This window comes from Nerophis ophidion, linkage group LG29, assembly GCF_033978795.1.
Source record: "Nerophis ophidion isolate RoL-2023_Sa linkage group LG29, RoL_Noph_v1.0, whole genome shotgun sequence".
In the NCBI taxonomy this organism is placed as follows: domain Eukaryota; kingdom Metazoa; phylum Chordata; class Actinopteri; order Syngnathiformes; family Syngnathidae; genus Nerophis; species Nerophis ophidion.
The window spans coordinates 9226118-9250519 of record NC_084639.1 but is presented as its reverse complement, the minus strand read 5'-3'; the positions used below and the strand labels follow the sequence as shown (position 1 = coordinate 9250519).

The 24402-nt window shown below is 37.4% G+C and overlaps 1 protein-coding gene across 4 annotated transcripts in view; it reads left to right on the top strand.

The window, feature by feature from the left end:
- The first annotated feature begins 7387 nt into the window (after positions 1 to 7387).
- Positions 7388 to 24402, top strand: part of enox2 (ecto-NOX disulfide-thiol exchanger 2) — a 505472-nt gene continuing 488457 nt past the window's right edge. For 3 of the 4 annotated variants that reach the window (XM_061891604.1, XM_061891603.1, XM_061891602.1), the window contains exon 1: positions 11336 to 11509. The gene's annotated coding sequence lies outside the window, so the exon portion shown is untranslated. Of the gene's footprint in view, positions 7729 to 11335; positions 11510 to 24402 lie in introns of those variants that run through there. The other variant, XM_061891605.1, reaches the window with a different exon arrangement.

The following is a 24402-nucleotide window of genomic DNA, read 5'->3' as shown; positions in this document are numbered from 1 at the left end:
ATACCGTCTGCTGGGTTAAACACATAGTTTTTAAAGGCTACCATTTTTTTTTTACCAACTTAAAATTCATTGAAATTGTCTAAAATATGCTTTTAAAGAGCTTTTGTGAATAAAAAATGAAATATTTCGAACTGAAATACCGTCTGCTAGGTTAAACACATAATTGGCTTCTAAACGCTGCAATTTTTTTTACCAACTTAGAATTAATTAAAATCTTCTAAAATATACTTTTAAAGAGCTTCTGTGAGTAATTGCACAACATAACTCCAATGTTCCAAACCAAAATGGCATCTGCTCTGTTAAACATAGGTAGGTTGTATTTATATCCTGTCGTATTTACCAACTCGGTTCTTAAAAAGCTTCTCAAAGAGACTTTTAAAAAAAGCGTGGTTGCTTTTACACTTTTTTTATTAACTGTCATTTCAACACCAGCCTCTGGTTTTTGTCTTGTCTGCGTAGTGTTCACTTTGGAGCTCAGGGAGGGGGGGTCCCGTGGGTCTTGGTACGCGTTTGGTGGTTCCAACGATCTCGTCGCACTTGACCAAACAAACCGTCCTCGCAAATCCGCCGCACGGGAGAGCTCATTTTTCCCGCGCAGAACATGACGTGTGAACGCACCCTGGGGATGATGCAACGTGTGTCAATCACTCCTCGGTGTGCAGAAATGCATGCAACAACAAAACGGCTTCCGAAACGCTCCTTTCAAGATGACGATGAATGCCGCGGTGAGTGTTGTGTGTGGGTGTTGTGTTCTTCTACACAACGTGCGAACACACATGCCACGTTCAATTGAAAGCACAGTGCTGTGCATGCTTCATCTAAGCCAAACCGAAGCGAGTTCTCCGGGGAGGTCTTCTCTCCACTGATTGTCTCCGTCCATTCTTGAACATGAGCTTCCAACGCAGCTCTGGGGTTTTGTTGTCTCTCTCTATTCATATTCATTCCACACGGACAGCATCTTCCCGCGCAGACTCCATTCTCCTTCTGACCGTCTGAATGTGTAAGCTGAAGTCGAGATGTTGCCTCGCCAGGGACCTCGCCCGTCTCGGGTGCAGCTTGTACTACACGACAACAGCAACACAGAAGCCACTGTTTATGTTTTGCAAATAACCATTATTTTAGAATTCAATGACAGCAAAAAAGTAGGCACAGGGTCATTTTTACCACTGTGTTACATGGCCTTTCCTTTTAACAACACTCAGTAAACGTTAGGGAACTGAGGAGACCAACTTTTGAAGCTTTTCAGGTGGAATTATTTCTCATTCTTGCTTGATGTACAGCTTAAGTTGTTCCACAGTCTCCGTTGTGGTATTTTAGGTTTCATATTGCGCCACACATTTTCAATGGGAGACATGTCTGGACTACAGGCAGGCCAGTCTAGTACCTGCACTCTTTTACTATGAAGCCACGCTGTTGTAACACATGTCTTGGCATTGTCTTGCAGAAATAAGCAGGGGCGTCCATGATAATGTTGCTTGGATGACAACATATGTTGCTTCAAAACCTGTATGTACCTTTCAGCATTAATGGTGCCTTCACAGATGTGTAATACACGCTCATACACATCACAGATGCCGGCTTTTTAACTTTGCGCCTAGAACAATCCGGATGGTTCTTTTCCTCTTTGTTCTGGAAGACACAACATTCACACTTTCCAAAAACAATTTGAAATGTGGACTCGTCAGACCACAGAACACTTCTACACTTTGCATCAGTCCATCTTACATGAGCTCGGGCCCAGCGAAGCCGGCGGCATTTCTGGGTGTTGTTGATAAATGGGTTTTGTATTATTTAGATGACCCATAAGAAATATTGTGGTATATCTTCCTGTCTGGAGTTTGCACGTTCACCCCGTGACTGCGTGGGTTTCCTTTCGGGTACTCCGGTTTCCTCCTACCTCCAAAGACATGCACCTGGGGATAGGTTGATTGGCAACACTAAATTGGCCCTAGTGTGTGAATGTGAGTGTGAATGTTGTCCGTCTATCTGTGTTGGCCCTGTGATGAGATGGCGACTTGTCCAGGGTTTACCCCGCCTTCCACCCGAATGCAGCTCAGATAGGCTCCAGAACCCCCCGCTACCCAGTAAGGGACAAGCGGTAGGAAATGGATGGATGGATATTGTTATCACAGGAGGCGATATATATATATATATATATATATATATATATATATATATATATATATATATATATATATACTGCTATAACTAATCATTTTGCAATGCAGTTTGCTGAAAATGATGGAAAGTTACTGTGAACGGCTTCCAGCCGCCATCGTGCGGGTTGCATGGACCATCGATGAAAGACATCGCGGAGCAGGTTTGACCCTCGTTTATTATTTCAATAAACACTTCTGGGTTCCAGTCAGTCGCGCCGATTTCCAGCGCTTCTTCCTTTGCTGCTCGTCTCGGCTCGCCTTTCGGTCGCCGGTGACTCCGTCTTCCTCGGGGCTCATCCTTCGTCTGGTCTCGCTCGTCTTGTTCGTCTGGTGGTTCTCCTACTTCTTCTGCCACGATTGCTCCTCCTTCTCCCCTTTTGTACAGCAGGAGGAGATGCACAGATTGAGAGCAGGTGTGTGTATTATGCACCTGGTTCTGATCGCTGCAGCGGCGCTCCAAGCGCGCCCCGCCGCTCCGTTCCGCTGCATACTCCGCCTCCTGGCCGCCATCTTGGGTAGGACCACGATTTGTCCTACCCCGCTGTAGGCCCGTCGGCTCCGCCTCTCCACAGTTACATTTAAGTTAAAGTACCAATGTATGTTTGGGACCCATTACCTCCCTGCTTGGCATTCAGCATCAAGGGTTGGAATTGGGGGTTAAATCACCAAAAATGACTCCCGGGCGTGGCCACCGCTGCTGCTCACTGCTCCCCTCACCTACCAGGGTTTTGATCAAGGATGAGGGGTCAAATGCAGAGAATAATTTCGCCACACCTAGTGTGTGTCGCCCCTCTCCACATAGTAACTGACGCTGCGGTCAATGTTGCAATAGCCACAAAACACGTATTGGGATATTCAACACTGCCACCTGGTGGGTATATTGGATTTTTGTCACGTTTCATGTTTCAGGTAAACGGGGGCCATATGAATCCCCTTCCTCCTGCACACTGAGTACTCCAAATGTTGACTACATTCCATAGGATTGTTCCTTGAGACGTGACATAAAATATTCGCCGAGGGGTTTACTCACTTTTCTCCATGCGGTGCCAGCATAAAAATGCGGGGGCTTGATAAATGAAAGAGTGAGGGGTTATCTGCAATATGCAGGCAATTATTGTTTTGTCTAATGTTTCCACTTACATCCAGTCCGACTTACATTTTGCAGAGGTTGTGATTTTTCCAATTGCACTTGTAAGCAATTTTTTTTTTTTTTTTGGTGAGGGGTTAGAGGAGGGGATGATTTATCAGCAGCAAGTTTTGCAATCAGTTAAAGGCGACGATAAGCAACTGCGTGATCTTCTGTCGCGCTTCGCTCCATTTGCATGCCACGCGTGTGACGCCCTCGTCCCGATCATCATGTCCTTGTGACCGGAGTTGAGTTTATACCAAAATGGATACATGGATGATACAGCAGAGCATTGGGTGAATGTCATGTGGTCAGATCAAACCAAAATAGAACTTTTTGGTATAAACTCAACTCGTCGTGTTTGGAGGAAGAAGAATACTGAGTTGCATCCCAAGAACACCATACCTACTGTGAAGCATGGGGGTGGAAACATCATGCTTTGGGGCTGTTTTTCTGTTAAGGGGACAGGACGATTGATCCGTGTTAAGGAAAGAATGAATGGGGCCATGTATCGTGAGATTTTGAGCCAAAACCTCCTTCCATCAGTGAGAGCTTTGAATGGTTGACCAAATACTTATTTTCCACCATAATTTACAAATAAATTATTTAAAATTCCTACAATGTCAATTCCTGGATTTTTTTTTAAATACTGTCTCTCACAGTTGAAGTGTACCTATGATGAAAATTACAAAGTCCCGTCCATCGTGGAGCCAGCAGGAGACCATCCCAAGTGGAGACGGGTCAGCATCGCAGAGATGTCCCCAACCGATGCACAGGCGAGCGGTCCATCCCGGGTCCTGACTCTGGATAGACAGCACTTCATCCATGGCCACCGGACCTCATCCCCCCTCCACAAGGGAGAGGGAACAGAGGAGAAAAGAAAAGAAACGGCAGATAAACTGGTCTAAAAATGGTAGCATCTCGAACCGTTAAAGGGAGGGCATTCCAGAGTACTGGAGCCCGCATAGAAAACACTCTATAGCCCGCAGACTTTTTTTGGGCTCTGGGAATCACTAATAAGCCGGAGTTCTTTGAACGCAGATTTCTTGCCGGGACATATGATATGTAAATAACTCTGTGCCTGCCTACTTTATGGGTTATAGATAAACCTATGGATAACGGAGACCTATATAATAGTCTTTTTTTCAGGTGAGAGAGGACGCTTAAGGGAGTGCTTTTAAGGCACGCCCCCAATATTGTTGTCCGGGTGGAAATCAGGAGAAATTCGGGAAAATGGTTGCCCCGGAGGATTTTCAGGAGGGGCACTGAAATTCGGGAGTCTCCCAGGAAAATCGTAAGGTTTGGCAAGTATGCACGCTAACATTTTTATCACATCCACGGGAGCCCGCATTCTCGTTGTCTCTCCTTCGACAAATGGACAAAGTTTTTCGGTAAGTAGAATCACAGCTGACCTCAACATTTGAAAGTTGTCTTGCAGTCATGCCGAGACATGCCAAACTAAATTATATCCAAAAAGGGTAAAAGTAAAGGATATTAAATGAGCTCAAAAATAGCTACAAATGAGGCATAATGATGCAATATGTACATAAAGCTAGCCGAAATAGCATGTTAGCATCGATTAGCTTGCATTTATGCACTGACCAAATATGCCTGATTAGCACTCCAACACAAGTCAATAACACCAACAAAGCTCACCTTTGTGCATTCACGCACAGTATAAAACTTTTGGTGGACAAAATGAGACCAAGAAGGAGCAGAATATTTTACATTTGGAAGTTTGGATGCTGCATCGCTTGCACTGTAATGATAACAAAGATTTGAAAATGCTCAAAATGCAGTTAAATATTTTGAGGCCCCCCCATATACAGTATATATATATATATATATATATATATATATATATATATATATATTTTTTTTTTTTTTTTTTTTTTTTTTTTTTTTAACAAACTTGAACATTTTCACACTTTTATTAATCTCGATTTTATACTTTTTATTTTTTAATTATTATTTTTGACAAACTTGAATTTAATTCACATTTTAGGGAACATTTTCACACTTTTTTATTATTGTTTTTTAACAAACTTGAATTTAATTAAAATGTTTAGGCCCTTTAAAAATGCGAACATTTTCACACTTTGTTTTATTGATGTCGATTTTGATGAGGTGGCGACTTGTCCAAAGTGTATTCCGCCTTCCGCCCGATTGTAGCTGAGATAGGCACCAGCGCCCCCCGCGACCCCAAAGGGAATAAGCGGTAGAAATGGATGGATGGATGGATTTTTATACTTTTTTTTTCCCCAAATTTAATTTCCATTTTGAAATAAACGCTCACACTTTTTTAAGGTCGATTTTTATGCTTTTTTAATGTTAACAAACTTGAATTTAATAAAAAAATGTAGACCCTTTAAAAATGCAAACATTTTCACACTGTTTATTGATGTCGATTTTTACACTTTTTTTTTCCCAAATGTAATTTTAATTTTGAAATAAATGTTCACACTTTCTTTATGTCCATTTTTTCGCTTTTTTAATGTCAACAAACTTGAATTTAATTTAAATTTGTAGGCCCTTTAAAAAAGTGAACGTTGTTAACAATGTTAACAAACTTGAATATTTTTATTTATTTTAGGCCCCCTAAAAGGCAAACATTGTCACCCTTTTTAATGTAGATTTTCATACCTTTTTTTTTTTTTTTAACAAACTTGAATTAAATTTGGATTTTTAGCCCCTTTAAAAAAAGCGAACATTTTCACACTTTTTTATTAATGTCGTTTTTTGAAATCTTTTTTTTCTTTATATTATTTTCAACAAACTTGAATTTGATTAAAATTTTTAGGCCCTTTAAAAAAGCGAACATTTTCACACTTTTTTTTATTGATGTCGAATTTTACACTTTTTTTGTCAAAATGTTATTTTAATTTAGAAATAAATGTTCACACTTTCTTTATGTCGATTTTTACGCTTTTTTAATGTTAAAAAACTTGAATATTTTTTTTATTTTAGGCCCCCTAAAAGGCAAATATTGTCACCCTTTTTTTCAATGTAGATTTTTATACCTTTTTTTTTTTTAACAAACTTGAATTTAATTTTTTATTTTTAAGCCCTTTAAAAAAAGCAAACATTTTTACACTCTTTTACTAATGTATATTTTTTTACTTTTTTTTTTAAATATTATTTTTAACAAACTTGAATTTCATTTAAATTTTTGGGCCTTTTAAAAAAGTGAACATTTTCACACTTTTTTTATTGACGTCAATTTTTACACTTTTTTTTTTAAATTTAATTTTAATTTTGAAATAAATGTTCACACTTTCTTTGTTGATTTTTACGCTTTTTTAATGTTAACAAATATGAATAATTATTTTTATTTTAGCCCCCCTAAAAGGCAAACATTACCACCCTTTTTTTAAATGTTGATTTTCATACTTTTTTAAAATTTTTTTTAACAAATTAAAATTTAATTAAAATTATTAGGCCTTTTAAAAAAGCGGACATTTTTACCCTTTTTTTTTCCAATATATATTTTTAATTTTAAAATAAATGTTCACACTTTCTTTATGTCGATTTTTATGCTTTTTTAATGTTAACAATCTTGAATTTATTTTTTATTTTCGACCCACTAAAAGGCAAACATTTTCACCCTTTTTTCAATGTAGATTTTTATACCTTTTGGTTTGCTTTTTAAACCAACATGAGTTTAATTGTAATTTTGAGCCCCATCAGCTTTTCATCCTACAAAATACAAGTTATGACTTTTATTATGTACTAAATAGCATCATTTACATACTAATAAAATAATGTAAAAAATATTAATTATCTTCACTAATATTTATTTTAACATTAGATTTTTATTCTTATACAACATTAAAGATATTCATTCAAATACTTTGTATGTATTATTAACAACTATACACAATATTATTTAAAAAATACATATTCATACTATAAAATACAACTTTCTGACTCTTATTATATATTATTAAAAAACTAATTAATTCAAGTCATATATATTTCATGTTTGAAAGTTTATATAAATAAAATGTTGCATTCATGATTTCAACATCAGGTTTCGTCTTAAAAAGAGTTTATTCTTGTAACAAAATATGGTGTTTTTTTAAGTGCGTGTGTGACCCTGATGTTTATTTGTACCCGAGCGTGAAATACATTCAAACCATCACCGGATTAACTTCATCCGAAGACGTTTTATGAAACTAATCAAAGTTCTTCCTTCCAGAATGTCTGCTGGTGAGGGCAACGGCCCGATGGAAGCTGGCTTTTATTGTGGCGTTGCTAGGCTACCAGACCTTCCTCTTTGGACCAGTGATGAGATTCACGCCTGAAACTTGAATGCATGCCGGCGTTCCTCTGCAGGCCCACTCGGGATCTTCATAAGGGCGACTAATCTAATGAGGGAGGATGCCGACAGCAGCAGATATTGGATGTGTGCAGCGGGGCTGATATAGAATGTTCTCCTTCAAGGTAAAATGACATGTTTTCTCTGGTCCACACCAACTTAATCTCCACTTTCATGCCTTCTGAGGATCCCCCCCCCCCCCCCCCCCCCTATCAACGCACTTTCTAAACCAGGGGTCACCAAGGCAGTGCCCGCGGGCACCAGGTCGCCCGTAAGGACCAGATGAGTCGCCCGCTGGCCTGTTCTAAAAATAGCTCAAATAGCAGCACTTACCAGTGAGCTGCCTCTATTTTTTAAATTTTATTCATTTACTCGCCATTTTTAATTCTAAGAGAGACAAAACTCAAATAGGATTTGAAAATCCAAGAAAATATTTTAAAGACTTGGTCTTCACTTGTTTAAATTAATTCATTTATTTTTTTTCTTTGCTTCTTATAACTTTCAGAAAGACAATTTTAGAGAAAAAAAAACAACCTTAAATATGATTTTAGGATTTTTAAACACATATAGCTTTTTACATTTTAAATTCCTTCCTCTTCTTTCCTGACAATTTAAATAAATGTTCAAGTAAATATATATATATTTTTTTATTGTAAATAATAAATACATTTTAATTTAATTCTTCATTTTAGCTTCTGTTTTATCAATAAAGAATATTTGTGAAACATTTCTTCAAACTTATTATGATTAAAATTCAAAAAAATTATTCTGGCAAATCTAAAAAATCTGTAGAATCAAATTTAAATCTTATTTCAAAGTCTTTTGAATTTCTTTAGAAAAAAAAATCTGGAAAATCTAGAAGAAATAATGATTTGTCTTTGTTACAAATATAGCTTGGTCCAATTTGTTATATATTCTAACAAAGTGCAGATTGGATTTTAACCTATTTAAAACATGTCATCAAAATTCAAAAATTAATTTCAATCAGGAAAAATTACTAATGATGTTCCATAAATATACTTTTAAATTTTTTTCAAAACGATTCGAATTAGCTAGTTTTTCTCTTCTTTTCGGTTGAATTTTGAATTTTAAAGAGTCGAAATTGAAGACAAACTATGTTTCAAAATTTAATTTTCATTTTTTTTTCCTGTTTTCTCCTCTTTTAAACCGTTCAATTAAGTGTTTTTTTCGTCATTTATTCTCTACAAAAAAACTTCCGTAAAAGGAAAAAAAATGTACAACGGAATGACAGACAGAAATACCCATTTTTTTTTATATATATATATATATTTATTTATTAAAGGTAAATTGAGTAAATTGGTTATTTCTGGCACTTTATTTAAGTGTGTATCAAACTGGTAGCCCTTCGCATTAATCAGTACCCAAGAAGTAGCTCTTGGTTTCAAAAAGGTTGGTGACCCCTGCTCTAAACTATCTGCTACGTCACACAGTATGTGTGGGAACATGCTGTCAATCACAACGTTATTGTGGTAAATAATAATGGTACGAGTCGCACCCAGGACAGGTATAAGTACTGCTGTTCCATTTCCTGTTCTATGGTCTTCGTCATACTTTTGCAGCTTATACCATCACCTCACTGAGATGTTCCCATGTTTTATTTCAGTAGTTGTATTAGTAATCTAAAAATACTATTGTATTATTTTATTTAGCATGGATTTATTTAGTATTTATTTAGTATCTGTTATTTTGTTTAGGTAATCATTTATGGATTCATATTTATTTAGGTTTATTTTGCTTGAGTTTTGCAATATTTTCAATATTATATTTATTATAATATAGTTAAAATAATTAAATGATTCAGTATTATATTATAGTTAAAAGTATTTTTTAAATGTTATTGTAATCATTCTGAAAACCTATATAGGATTTTATTATTAGTCGGAATTTTAGTAGTTATTATTATTTAATAAATATTTGCAGTATTTTGCGTAGTTAATACATTTGGTTTTGGTAATAATTTATGGATTCATGTTTATTTAAGTTTATTTTGCTTGAGTTTTGCAATATTTTCAGTATTATATTTATTATAATACAGTTAAAATAGTTAAATGATTCAGTATTATATTATAGTTAAAATAGTTTTTATTTTATTTTATTTTTATAACACTGAAAACCTATGTAGGATTTTATTATTAGTGGGAATTTTCATACTTATTATTATTCAATAAATATTTGCAGCATTTTGCGTAATTAATACATTTGGTTTTGGGAATAATTTATGGATTCATGTTTATTTAGGTTTATTTTGCTAGACTTTTGCAATATTTTCAGTATTATATTTGTTATAATATACTTAAAATAATTAAATGATTCAGTATTATATTTATCATACTACAGTTAAAAGAGTTAATTTTAATTTTATTTTAATAACACTAAAACCCTATGTAGGATTTTATTAGTAGGAATTTTAGTAGTTATTATTATTTAATAATTATTTGCAGTATTTTGCGTAATTAATACATTTGGTGATGGTAATAATTTATGGATTCATGTTTATTTAGGTTTATTTTGCTTGAGTTTTGCAATATTTTCAGTATTATATTTGTTGTAATATAGTTAAAATAATTAAATGATTCAGTATTATATTTATTATACTACAGTTAAAAGAGTTAATTTTTTTTTATTTTAATAACACTAAAGACCTATGTAGGATTTTATTATTTGTGGGAATTTTAGTAGTTATTATTGTTCAATAAATATTTGCATTATTTGTGTATGATAGACGACATTGTTGTAGACAGATTTTTGCTATTTGTGCACATTTAGTACACTTAACCGCAATAAGAAGTTAGAATTATTTTTAGACCCCCAACCCGGGAAAAAATAAAATAAAATAAAATAAATTATACTAAAAATAATACAAGTAAAATAACCCCCTATCTTACATTTCAGAGACAGATGGTAGCGATATACTGCCTTCCTCTTCACCACAAGCAGATAGAGAATCAAACGAACTGACTAAAAGTAAAAAAAAGTAAAAACAAAAATAACAATCACATGATTTTTATTTTAAAAAATAGCACTTTTAAATGAGTTAAATGTCCTATAATCTAGTAAACGGCTATTTGGTTATGATAGACGACATTGTTGTAGACAGATTTTTGCTATTTGTGTACACTTAGTATACGTCACCGCAATAAAAAGTTTCAATTACCTTCATTTGAGTCATGAAGTGGCTGGTTGTATCCGTTGCTTTAATGTCTTTCATGTCCTTTGTGTTCTTTGATGTTTGATGTTTACCTCTTACACACATGTGAGAGGGATGTGTACTATGGCTATGAGTTGTTGTTTTTTTTTTTTTCTTTGGCCTCAGTCTGGACCCCCTCTCCAGGGCCCAGGCTTAGACCGATTTTTTATTATATTTTATTTTATTTTAATCTTCTATTTTTTTACATTTTAATTTTCCTGAAGGAACTTTCCTGAAGGAATAAATAAAATACTATCTAATCTAATCTAATCTAATCTAATCTAATCTAATCTAATCTAATCTAATCTAACGAATTGACTAACGTGGACCCCGATTTAAACAAGTTGAAAAATGTATTCGGGTGCTACCATTTAGTGGTCAATTGTACGGAATATGTACTGTACTGTGCAATCTACTTATAAAAGTTTCAATCAATCAATCAATCAATCAATCAAACGCCGTTTCCGCCGTGCTTTTATTTTGACAGGGAACGCCATCAAAACAGACGCACGTGCTGCCCTCGTCTCTTGCCGTAGTCACTTCCGCCATTGTTGTTGTCGCCATTATTGCTAGCCGAAAGCTTCCTCTTTCTTTGTTTTAACACGCAAAAACGTCAACTTATAATAAAGAAAGTCAACGCGTTGCAGTTTGGAATGGACTCTCCTGGAGTGTCGCCGTGGAGCAGATAGCACCCCCAGGTACTTTTAAACCTTTAAACGTCTTTCATGCCAGGACTGCTAAACGTGTGTTAGCAGTTAGCTTCGCACCGACGCGAAGTTTAATAAGAAACATTTAAAAGGTGATGACGTCATAATAAGTTGTGCTTTTTAATGTTTTCATTTAAGGTGCACTTTTATTAATTGCATTGATGGGAGTCGCAACTTTGAGGCTACTACAGCCAAAATGTAACACCCTGAAAAGAATAAATGAACTTTATGATGTGAAGCATATTATTATGACGTTATGTTCAGCCATTCTGATGATTATTAGGTTTTAAAGGCCTACTGAAATGAGATTTTCTTATTTAAACGGGGATAGCTGGTCCATTCTATGTCTCGGGTTGTGGAGCTCCTCACATCTGAACATTGTTTACAATCATGGCCACCAGCAGCTAGAGCGGTTTGGACCGAGAAAGTGATTATTTTCCCATTAATTTGAGCGAGGATGAAAGATTCGTGGATGAGGATAGTGAGAGTGAAGCACTAGAGAGAAAAAAAAAAAGGCGAGGGCAGTTGGAACGATTCAGATGGGTTCGATCGAACCCTAGGCGTTCGGTGAGTCGGCCTCAGGGGTTCGGCGGATGTCAAAACACACCCGACTCATCGTGTAAATCCAAACTTCTCCCTATCGGCGTATTACGGATACGGCAACAGCTGACTGATTTGCAAGTGTGTAATTTTGGGACTTTATGCACTGTGTTGGTTCATGCACGGTTCATTTTGTGCACCAGTAAAAAAAACATGGTAACACTTTGGAATGGGGAACATATTGCTTATTGACATGCAAATTAGTAACATATTGGCTCTTAACTAGTCATTGTTAAGTACTTATTAATGCCTTATTTGGCGTGGCCTTATTATAACCTTAACCCTGACCCTAACCCTAACCAAATAACTCTAAATTAAGTCTTTGTTACTTAGAATATATTCCCCATTCTCAAGTGTTATCAAAAACATATAACTTTGTCTTGAATAAAAAAACAAAAAAAAAAACATTTAATTTTTCACTAAAGAAGGGTTCGGTGAATGCGCATATGAAACTGGTGGGGTTCAGTACCTCCAACAAGGTTAAGAACCAATGTGTGTGTGTGTGTGTGTGTGTCTGTGTGTCTGTGTGTCTGTGTGTCTGTGTGTTTGTGTGTGTGTGTGTGTGTGTCCACGCCCCCCATCAAGCTGGTCAATTTCCCCCGACGGTACATATTAAAAGCATGTCCTTCATTCTGACGCTCGGAGCCCAACGCCCGCATCAATCCTCACACGCTTGCTTCCCACCCAAAGTACGTCCCTTTTATTTGCCCTGGAAGTGGCGTTTAAAGGCCTACTGAAATGAGATTTTCTTATTTAAACGGGGATAGCAGGTCCATTCTATGTGTCATACTTGATCATTTCACGATATTGCCACATTTTTGCTGAAAAGATTTAGTAGAGAACATCGACGATAAAGTTCGCAACTTTTGGTCGCTAATAAAAAAGCCTTGCCTATACCGGAAGTAGCAGACGGTGTGCGCGTGACGTCACTGGTTGTGGAGCTCCTCACATCTGAACATTTACAATCATGGCCACCAGCAGCTAGAGCGATTCAGATCGAAAAAAGCGACAATTTCCCATTAATTTGAGCGAGGATCAAAGATGAGTGGATGAGGATAGTGAGAGTGAAGGACTAGAGAGGGGGGAAAAAAAGGCGAGGACAGTGGGAGCGATTCAGGTGTTATTACACCAGTGGTTCTTAACCTGGGTTCGATCGAACCCTAGGGGTTCAGTCAGTCGGCCTCAGGGGTTCGGCGGAGGTCAAAACACACCCGACTCATCGTGTAAATATAAACTTCTCCCTATCGGTGTATTACGGATACGGCAACAGCTGACTAATTTGCAGGTGTGTAATTTGTTGGGAGTTTATGCACTGCGTTGGTTCATGCGCGGTTCATTTTGTGCACCAGTAAAAAAAAAACATGGTAACACTTTGGATTGGGGAACATATTGCTTATTAACATGCAAATTAGTAACATATTGACTCTTAACTAGTCATTATTAAGTACTTATTAATGCCTTATTTGGCATGGCCTTATTATAACCTTAACACTGACTCTAACCCTAACCAAATAACTCTAAATTAAGTCTTTGTTACTTAAAATATGTTCCCCATTCTCAAGTGTTATCAAAAATATATAACTTTTTCTTGAATTTCAAAAAAAACTAAACATTTTATTTTTCAAGAAAGAAGGGTTCGGTGAATGCACATATGAAACTGGTGGGGTTCGGTACCTCCAACAGGGTTAAGAACCACTGTATTAGACACATTTACTAGGATAATTCTGGAAAATTCCTCATCTGCTTATTGTGTTACTAGTGTTTTAGTGAGATTATAAAGTCATACCTGAAAGTCGGAGGGGTGTGGTGACAGCCAGTGTCTCTGATGGAAACCATGGAGGAGCCAAGAAAGTCGCAGCTGCCACTGACAGCTGCAGGAGGACGCAAGCTCCGCTCATGTCTCCGGTAAGAGCCGACTTATTACCACAATTTTTTCACCGAAACCTGCCGGTTGACATGTGGTAGAGAACCATGTTCGCTTGACCGCTCTGTTCCATATTAAAGCTTCACAACAAACAAAAAAACATCGGCTGTGTTTGTGTTGCTAAAGGCAGCCGCAATACACCGCTTTCCGCCAACAGCATTCTTCTTTATAGTCTCCATTATTAATTGAACAAATTGCAAAAGATTCAGCAACACAGATGTCCAGAATACTGTGTAATTATGCGATTAAATCGGACGACTTTTAGCCGTGAGTGGTGCTGGGATAAAATGTCCGCTCCAACCAATAACGTCACAAGCACGCATCAACATAAGCGTCATCATTCCGCGACGTTTTCAACAGGACACTTCGCGGTAAATTAAAACTTGTAATTTAGTAAACTAAAAAGGCCGTATTGGCATGTGTTGCAATGTTAATATTTCATCATTGATATATAAACTATCAGACTGCGTGGTCGGTAGTAGTGGGTTTCAGTAGGCCTTTAAACACAGTGCTTTACAAACATGACTTTTTAGGATAGGGACTGTCTGCAAGGTGCATACGTCTTGGTGCACTGATTTCCTTAGCTTCCTAAGACAAATACAAAAAAAAAAGGAGTAACAATTGTCTCTATTCACAACGTGCCATAATTGAATATTATTTTTTTTTAAACATTATCCAGTTGTCATGCTTGTTGTTACCTTACAATTTTAACATTGCTCACAAGCTCCAAAGCTGTTTTTTTTTTTGTTAGTCCGTTATTTTGTACAAACCCTGTTTCCATATGAGGTGGGAAATTGTGTTAGATGTAAATATAAACAGAATAAAATTATTTGCAAATCATTTTCAACCCATATTCAAGTGAATGCACTACAAAGACAAGATATTTGATGTTCAAACTCACAAACTTTATTTTTTTTTGCAAATAATAATTAACTTAGAATTTCATGGCTGCAACACGTGCCAAAGTAGTTGGGAAAGGTTATGTTCACCACTGTGTTACATCACCTTTTCTTTTAACAACACTCAATAAACGTTTGGGAATTGAGGAAAGTAATTGTTGAAGCTTTGAAAGTGGAATTATTTCCCATTCTTGTTTTATGTAGAGTTTCAGTCGTTCAACAGTCCCGGGTCTCCTCTGTCGTATTTTGCGCTTCATAATGCGCCACACATTTTCGACGGGAGAGAAGTTTGAACTGCAGGCGGGCCAGGAAAGTAGCCGCACTCTTTTTTTTTACATAGCCATGTTGTTGTAACACATGATGAATGTGGCTTGGCATTGTCATGCTGAAATAAGCAGGGGCCTCCATGAAAAAAAACGGCGCTTAGATGGCAGCATATGTTGTTCCAAAACCTGTATGTACCTTTCAGCATTAATGGTGCCTTCATAGATGTGAAAGTTACCCATGCCTTGGGCACTAATGCACCCCCATACCATCACAGATGCTGGCTTTTGAACTTTGCGTCGATAACAGTCTGGATGGTCCACTGTTGAATATTTCCAAAAACAATTTATAATGTGGATTCGTGGATGAGGAAATTTAGAGTGAAGGAATAGAAAAGAAAAAAAAAAAAGGCGAACGGCATTGAGAGCGATTCAGATGTTTTTAGACACATATAGGATCATTCTGGAAAATCCCTTATCTGCTATTGTGTTGCTAGTGTTTTAGTGAGATTAAATAGTACCTCTGAGGGAAGTCACGGCAGCTGCATGGACGACACAAGCTCCGCTGATGTCTCCGGTAAGAAGCGATTTATTACCACAATTTTCTCACCGAAAACTGCCAGTTGACATGTAGTCAGGATCCATGTTCGCTTGACCGCTCTGATCCATGGTAAAGCTTCATTCAGCAGTCTGGATGGTTTGCTCCCCCTTTGGTCCGGATGACACGATGTCGAATATTTCCAAAAACAATTTGAAATGTGGACTCGCCAGACCACAGAACACTTTTCCACTTTGCATCAGTCCATCTTAGATGAGCTCGGGCCCAGAGAAGCCGGCGGCGTTTCCGGGTGTTGTTGATAAATGGCTTTCGCTTTGCATAGTAGAGCTTTAATTTGCACTTACAGATCGAGCAACCAACTGTATTTAGTGACAGTGATTTCCTGAAGTGTTCCTGAGCCAATGTGGTGATATCCTTTAGAGGTTGATGTCGGTTTTTGATACAGTGCCGTCTGAGGGATCGAAGGTCACGATCATTCAATGTTGGTTTCCGGCCATGCCGCTTACGTGGAGTGATTTCTCCAGATTCTCTGAACCTTTTGATGATATGGAGCGTAGATGTTGAAATCCATACATTTCTTGCAATTGCACTTTGAGAAACGTTGTTCTTAAACTGTGTGACTATTTGCTCACGCAGTTGTGGACAAAGGGGTGTACCTCACCCCATCCTTTCTTGTGAAAGACTGAGCATTTTTTGGGAAGCTATTTTTATACCCAATCATGGCACCCACCTGTTCCCAATTAGCCTGCACACCTGTGGGATGTTCCAAATAAGTGTTTGATGAGCATTCCTCAACTTTATCAGTATTTATTGCCACCTCTCCCAACTGTTTTGTCACATGTTGCTGGCATCTTATTCTAAAGTTAATGATTATTAAAAAAAAAAAATGTTTATCAATTTGAACATCAAATATGTTGTCTTTGTAGCATATTCAACTGAATATGGGTTGAAAAGGATTTGGAAATCATTGTATTCCGTTTATATTGACATCTAACACAATTTCCTAACTAATATGAAAACGGGGTTTGTATGTATGTGTGTATAAATATATTTGCATGTGTATATATTTGTGTTTTTATGTATATGTGTATGTATGTATGTATAGCACATTTTAGGAAGAACTATACTTTTTATAGTAGTAACCGTTAATACTTTATAAATGTAGATCTATTGCCATTGCATTTTATGCTATTTTTCACATACACTCTGAAAAATATTTGATTTTTTGTAAAAAAAAAACTGGCAGCTCATTCGCCACAATTTTACAGTCCAATTTAGTGTTTGTTTTTTCTTTTCAAACTATTACTGTAGTTGTAAAAAAACAGTACTACATTTTTGTACAGTAAAAATCTGGCAACTGAGCTGCCATTTTGTTTGCTTTTTACCGTAAAATCTGTTGTCATTTTTACAGCGTACAACAACTGGCTTAGAAATCCTAGGTCAAGCAGATATTTATTATTATTTTTATTTCAACAAAAACATTTGAAATACATGATAGTAATTTCTAATATTTGTTATTAGATAATGTTAACACTTGGAAGATATGCAATACATGTATTTTTTCCGTCATAATGGAACAAACAAATGCATTTAGTAAGAAAAGTTAAAGTACTTCATTGACCCATATTTTATAAAGGCTTTTGCGGGTTCCGTTAGATTATGAGGCGGGCCAAATCAAGCCCCCCCCCCCGGCTTAGAGTAAGACACATAGCCTAATTTGTGAGCTTTTCACTTCAAATTAGACATTGTAGGGGGAAAACAAACTAGAACCAATTGCTGACAACCATTGACTCATGTTCACAGCACCAAACAATGATAACAATAATCACCAAACAGTAGGGGTGTAACGGTACACAAAAATTTCGGTTCGGTACGAACCTCGGTTTAGAGGTCACGGTTCGGTTCATTTTCGGTACAGTAAAAAAAGAACAAAATATAAATTTTTTGGTTATTTACCAAATTTGTAAACAATGGCTTTATCCTTTTAACATTGGGAACATTATAATAATTCTGCCCACGTTAATCCACATTAAACTGCCTCAAATTGTTGCTTTGATTAAATAAAATGACGAAACCTTTCTTCTGCATGTAAAATGTGCAACATTACACAGTTTCAAGTCAATTCATCATGCTTAATTTATTACAGCATTTGGGACGTCTGTAGTTGACTTTTATTATATACGCACACACACACACGCAGCAAAATGAGCTAACCTAACGCTAAAAGCTAATTAGCCTTCACCTCAACCCAGAACTATGAGAGAGCTGAGCTGCAATTTAAGTTTCTAGAAGGTCAACTGGCTCATAGTGATGTTTGTAATAGTTGTGACTGGGAAGTGTTTTTTATAATTTGGGGAGTGTACGATGTCAGCTGCTCACCTGCCAAACACATATCTGCTCATCTCGACGCCGGGGCACTGACTCCATGCTTTCTGAATACGCACTGCTGATTGGCTGTTACATCGCTCTGAATACGCCCTGCTGATTGGCTGTTACATCGCTCTGAATACGCACTCAAATGGTTGTGTGGGCGTGACAATGCTGGGTGCTCACTGCTCAGACAAAGGCAGAAAGAAGAGCAGCTTGTTAAGACTTTAGGTTACAAACTTGTTCGATACACCCTCGTACCTAACCAAAACCCCCATACCGAAACGGTTCTATACAAATACACGTACCGTTACACCCCTACCAAACAGTGCTTGGAATGTATTAATTTTTTTTGTCGAGTTAAACACATGCTGCCCTTCTAAGTGATAAACCCCTCAAAATAGAAAGTACATATTATATTGTGATAGTAAGGGTTGTAATGATACCAACATTTTATTTCTCGGTTGTCATCAAAATGATCACGATATTGTTGAATATACTTACTTACCAAAGGCAAAATCTTTGGACCAAGTTACTTTTTAAATAACTAGCCATTATTTTGCATGTTAAGTCTTTCTTATGCATCACTGATGGTGTTTTAGTCTTACTATACTATCTGTTTCAATGGCTTAACTTTTACCGTTTTAGATTCTGCTTTGTACTGTTGCAATTTAAGATTTATCGATATGAAAATTGTGTAACAAATAAAATATGTTATTATTTATGGTGGGCGTTGTGGCGTCCTACTCTGTTCAGCTGTCCTTGAACGCATCGTAAAAACACTTCTGTGTCGTATTCCTCTGAGTATAGAAGGATCACTCTGTGCTAAGAGAGCACAGGTTCAATGTACGCAATTAAATATCTTAGCTAATCAGACAGTAATGTGTTTCTAGAACTTTAGTTGGGGTTATGTCGTTTCTTGATGAGGAAAGACGTTAATGTCTCCCTTATTCATGTTTGCTTTTAAGTAAGGGGAAGTACACTATGTTGCCGAAAGTATCCAAATGATCAGAATCAGGTGTCCTAATCACTTGGCACGGCCACAGGTGTGTAAAATCATGCACTTAGGCATGGAGACTGTTTCTACCAACATTTCTGAAAGAATGGGGCGCTCTCAGTGATTTCCAGCGTGGAACTGTCATAGGATTCCACCTATGCAACAAATCCAGTCGTGAAATATTCTCGCTCCTAAATATTCCAAAGTCAACTGCCGGCTTTATTATAAGAAAAAGGAAGAGTTTGGGAACAACAGCAACTCAGCCAAGAAGTGGTCGGCCTCGTAAACTGACAGAGAGAGGTCAATGTGCATAGTACAATGAAGTCGCCGACTTTCTGCGCTGTCAAAACACTCCAAACTTCATGTGACCTTCCAATTAGCCCACGTACAGTACGCAGAGAGCTTCATTGAATGTGTTTCCATGGCTACACAGCTGCATCCAAGCCATACATCACCAAGTCCAATGTAAAGCGTGGAATGCAGTGGTTTAAAGCACGTCACTACTGGACTCTAGAGCAGTGGAGACACGTTCGTTCTCTGGAGTGATGAATCACGCTTTTCCATCTGGCAATCTGATGGACGAGTCTGCGTTTGGAGGTTGCCAGGAGAACACTACATTTCGGACTGCCTTGTGCCGGGTGTGGAATTTGGTCGAGGAGGAATTATGGTTTGGGTTTGTTTTTCAGGAGTTGGGGTTGACAACTTAGTTCAAGTTTATCTGCATTGAGGCACTCGATGTCTGCTCCCGGCCGTCGGCAGACAGGGTTTGTAAACAAACTGCTGACACGGAACGACTCCAATGGAAGATTACAAGTTGTGCCTTTGCACAAATAGAGAAGTACAGCTTCAGCGCAATTGATAATAACTATAACAACGGCCTTTAAGCATGAGAGTTGTGTGATAACTTATACATAATTATTCAAACATTTTTCCATCCGGCAATCTGATGAATGAGTCTGGGGTTTGTAGGTTGCTAGGAGAACGGTACATTTCGGACTGCATTACGCCGAGTGTGAAATTTGGTGGGGTTGTTCTTCCAAGAGTTAAGATTGGCTCCTTAGTTCCCGGTGAAAGGAATGTTGAACGCTCCGGGATACCAAAACATTTTGGACAATTCCATGCTCCCAACCTTGTGGGAACAGTTTGGAGCGGCCTCCTTCCTTTTCCAACATGACTGTGTACCAGTGCACAAAGCAAGGTCCATAAAGACATGGATGACAGATTCTAGTGTGGATGACCTTGACTGGCCTGCACAGAGTCCTGACCTCAACCCGATAGAACACCTTTTGGGATGAATTAGACCCGAGACTGAGAGCCAGGCCTTCTCAACCTCACCATTGCGCTTTTGGAAGAACGGTCGAAAACTCCTACAAACACACTCCAACCTTGTGGACAGCCTTCCTAGAAGAGTTGAAGCTGTAAAAGGTGGACCGACCCTGTGGGTTAGGAATGGGATGGCACTTCAAGTTCCCATGTGAGTCAAGGCAGGTGGCCAAATACTTTTTGCAATATAGTGTATGTCCGTGAGTTTTTTAAAGTGCAGTTATCAATTATGGTTTTTCAATTATTTGTATTTAAAATGGTAATATTAACCGTTTTGCCGCGATTATTATTATTATTATTATTACCGTTATTATTATCCATAGTTGAAAGAGTTTTAAAAAGATTGAATATCTGACTTTTAGTGGCAGTTTCTTTGAAGTTAACTGTCACTCAACAAAGTCCAGCATCCTCTGATCTATGGGTTGGTCGCTGTCTGCAAAGGACAAGCGTCAGTCAGCTGCAAAGTGCGCCCCGGCGGGAATTGTCCCTGCACTTGCCTGTCCCAATGAAAGGTGAAAGGCGATTGCCAAATGAGGACTCAATCAATGAGTCGGTTTAACATTTACCAACAGCCGTGCCTCCAGTCAACATTTAGGGGTTATTAATATGACGGGACGACGACGACACGCTCCTGTGGCCGCCGTCATACGAGACGCGCCATCACTGACTTGAAGACATGACATTAATGACTCTCTGATCCCGCAAAATCCGGAGCCTCTCGGGAAATTACCAGGTCGGTAATGATGGCTGGTATTTTTAGCCGTCCATGCCTTTGTCGTATGACTTGGACGCCGGCTCACGCATCAACTTACTGACTGCAGTTGTTGTCGGTGTCAGACGATAAGCTCTCAATTAACCTTGTGTTGTGTTCAAACAAACATGGCGCGGATTGAATTACATTTTAAGTGTGCCGCCTCGCGATATTAAAATATCAGTGCTCAGTTTTGATGCATGTTTTTTCACATTGTAGCCTGGTTTTTGTATGGCCCACTTTTCATACAAAATACGGCAAAATGTTTGTCAAGATTTTGTCCCAGTTTTCCTATAAAATCAATCTAGGGCTGGGCAATATGGCCTTTTATTAATATCTTAATATTTTTAGGCCATGTCACGATACACAATATATACCTCCATATTTTGCCTTAGCCTTGATGCATATAATCACAGCAGTATGATAATCTATGTGTCTACATTAAAACATTCTTTTTCATACTGCATTAGTATATGCTCATTTTAAACTTTCATGCAGAGAGGGAAACCACAATTAAGTCAATTGACCGAAACTGTATTTATTAAACAGTTATTAAGCAGTGGCACAAACATTCATTTAATTTCAAAACAGAAAGTGCAAGATTGTCAGAGACATTTTAAAACAAGCTATTAGTGCACTTTTGGGCATGATGTCACTAAGATGACATATCAAAACAACACTAAATTAAAGTGCACTTTTTGTACAGAATACCACTACAATAGTTTAAAACAATTAAAGTCACACAAGTTATTTCAATAACTGTCAAATAAAAATGAGCTGCATGATATGAAATCAAATGGTTTATGTCCTTTGCTTTGTAGTACGTTCGTGCGGATGTTATCTCCTTCTGTTGTTGACTAATTTTTTCATATTGTGTTGATCTGGAAATGGTTACTTTGGCATTTTGTGGGTATGGCACCGAACAGAGATGTTGACATGCGGAGTTTCAAGCACTCTTCTTTCTCTAGCGGGTGACTTTTCAAATGATGCTACAAATTAGCAGTAGGTGCTACTTTTTGTACCAACGCTTTTGCCGCATACTTGTTAAACATCTTCCCGCTTGAAGCCAAACCACTGCCAGACGATGGACCCCGTGCTGTTTGTTTTAGGAATGAATTCTTTCTTCATTTGTTAGCAGATTTGTACCTTCTCTCTCGTATTACCACTCGCACCACTACGCTGGCATCACATCTAATGTTAGCCATGCTGCTACCTCTCCGCTCAGCGAGGGCGTATGACGCGATAGTATGTGACGTTTCTAAGAAGGTGCGCTTGTTTAAAGTCTCTGTGAGAAGGAGAGACGAGAAAGAGTGGAAAAAAAGCATGTAGTGTAATGCCCGCAGCTAAAAGCAGCTGCGTGAGAACGTATACTCAAATATCACAATATAGTCATTTTCTATATCGCACAGAGACAAACCTGTGATTTATCGAGTATATCGATATATCGCCCACCCTAAATCAATCAATTGAATTTTGTTTATATGGATCTTAATCACATGTGCCTCAAAGGGCTGCACAAACCACTATGACATCACTGGTCTAAACCTACATACTTTACTTCTATATATATTTATTATCAAGTAGGGCTGCAAAATAAGCCACCATGGGGCCAAATAAAGTTGTGAGTGCTCGCACTTTGAAAAAGAAAGCAAGAAACACTATTGCATTTCGGAAAGAATTCTCACCAAAGTACTAAGGTGGCGTCCGTGTGGCTCTATCTACTCACCGCAATATTAGTCTTCAATTAAGGTAAAAGTAATCTTGCATTTTTAAATATTCATGTCATTTATGTGTATTTGACATTGTTTTCTGCATGGAAAACTATAATGAATTGGGATTGATTGGATTTTGCATTATATCTTATTTAGAACATTGCTTCGTTTTTTTTCAGGTTTCAGTCTTTGTCCGTCCTTTGGGAATAAAGCACTAAAGCACTAAGTAAACCCGGAGTGCTACTGTATATGTGCATATGTAAATGTACATTTGTGGTCAAAGTACTTGGGAAGACATGCTAGCATGTATAAAATACTTATACCTTCATAGTTGTATAGTTATTTGACAAATTTTCTATAACTTACGGCCAATTAGTAGCTCAGTACCAAATGTGTTTTGATGGCAGCCATATCTTTAACCGATCTTGCTGATATTTTCCTTTACGGAGAGTACAAAGGTTAGGTGATATGGCTAAAAATTGTATCACGATATAAGTGTTTTGTAGTGAAGTGAAGTGAATTATATTTATATAGCGCTTTTCTCTAGTGACTCAAAGCGCTTTCCATAGTGAAACCCAATATCTAAGTTACATTCAAACCAGTGTGGGTGGCACTGGGAGCAGGTGGGTAAAGTGTCTTGCCCAAGGACACAACGGCAGTGACTAGGATGGCGGAAGTGGGAATCGAACCTGCAACCCCCAAGTTGCTGGCACGGCCACTCTACCAACCGAGCTATACCGTTTTGTATCAGTCGATATCGATAATATTAATATTTTTTATGATCCTATCGAAAATAAGGACTCTGAGAAAAATATATATTAAATGCAAAAAAAAAGTTTTTAATGTAAACTTCCTGTGATTATAAACACTCAGCTATTAAAGCAGAAAGGAAAAGAAATGTCAACACAACCACGCAATCAATGTAAACCACATTCTAAAATGTCAACGACTTAAAATTAAGGTGCAAAACTAAGGAATATGTAAGAAATGCTTAATAAAGTGTAACAAAATACAGTATTTTCCGCACTCTATGGCGCACTTAAAATCCTTTTTTTCTTCTCAAAACTTGACCCAGTGCTCCTAATGTACAGAAGAATTCTGGTTTTGCTTACCAACCGCGAAGCTATTTTATTTGGTACTTGGTGAAATCATAAATGTGACCAGTAGATGGCAGGCAAACATAAGAAATACGTAAACGACACCGACATTTTCTATGTTCCATTGAAATTATAGAACATTACACATGGCGCTCAAAAATCTATCAACATGTTTTAGTATGACTTTGGTAAGCTACGAAGCCTCACCGCTTGATGGATTGTACTGTGCTTCAACATTGTAGTATTATTATGGTGTGTGTATACGGTAAGACATATTATCTGGCGTTTTGTTTCGCAATACTATGCAAAAGCAACTTATCTGCAACTTATAGTCATTTTGATAGTACGCTAATATAGCTAATATAGACACTTAAAACATCTGTTTCCTTCGT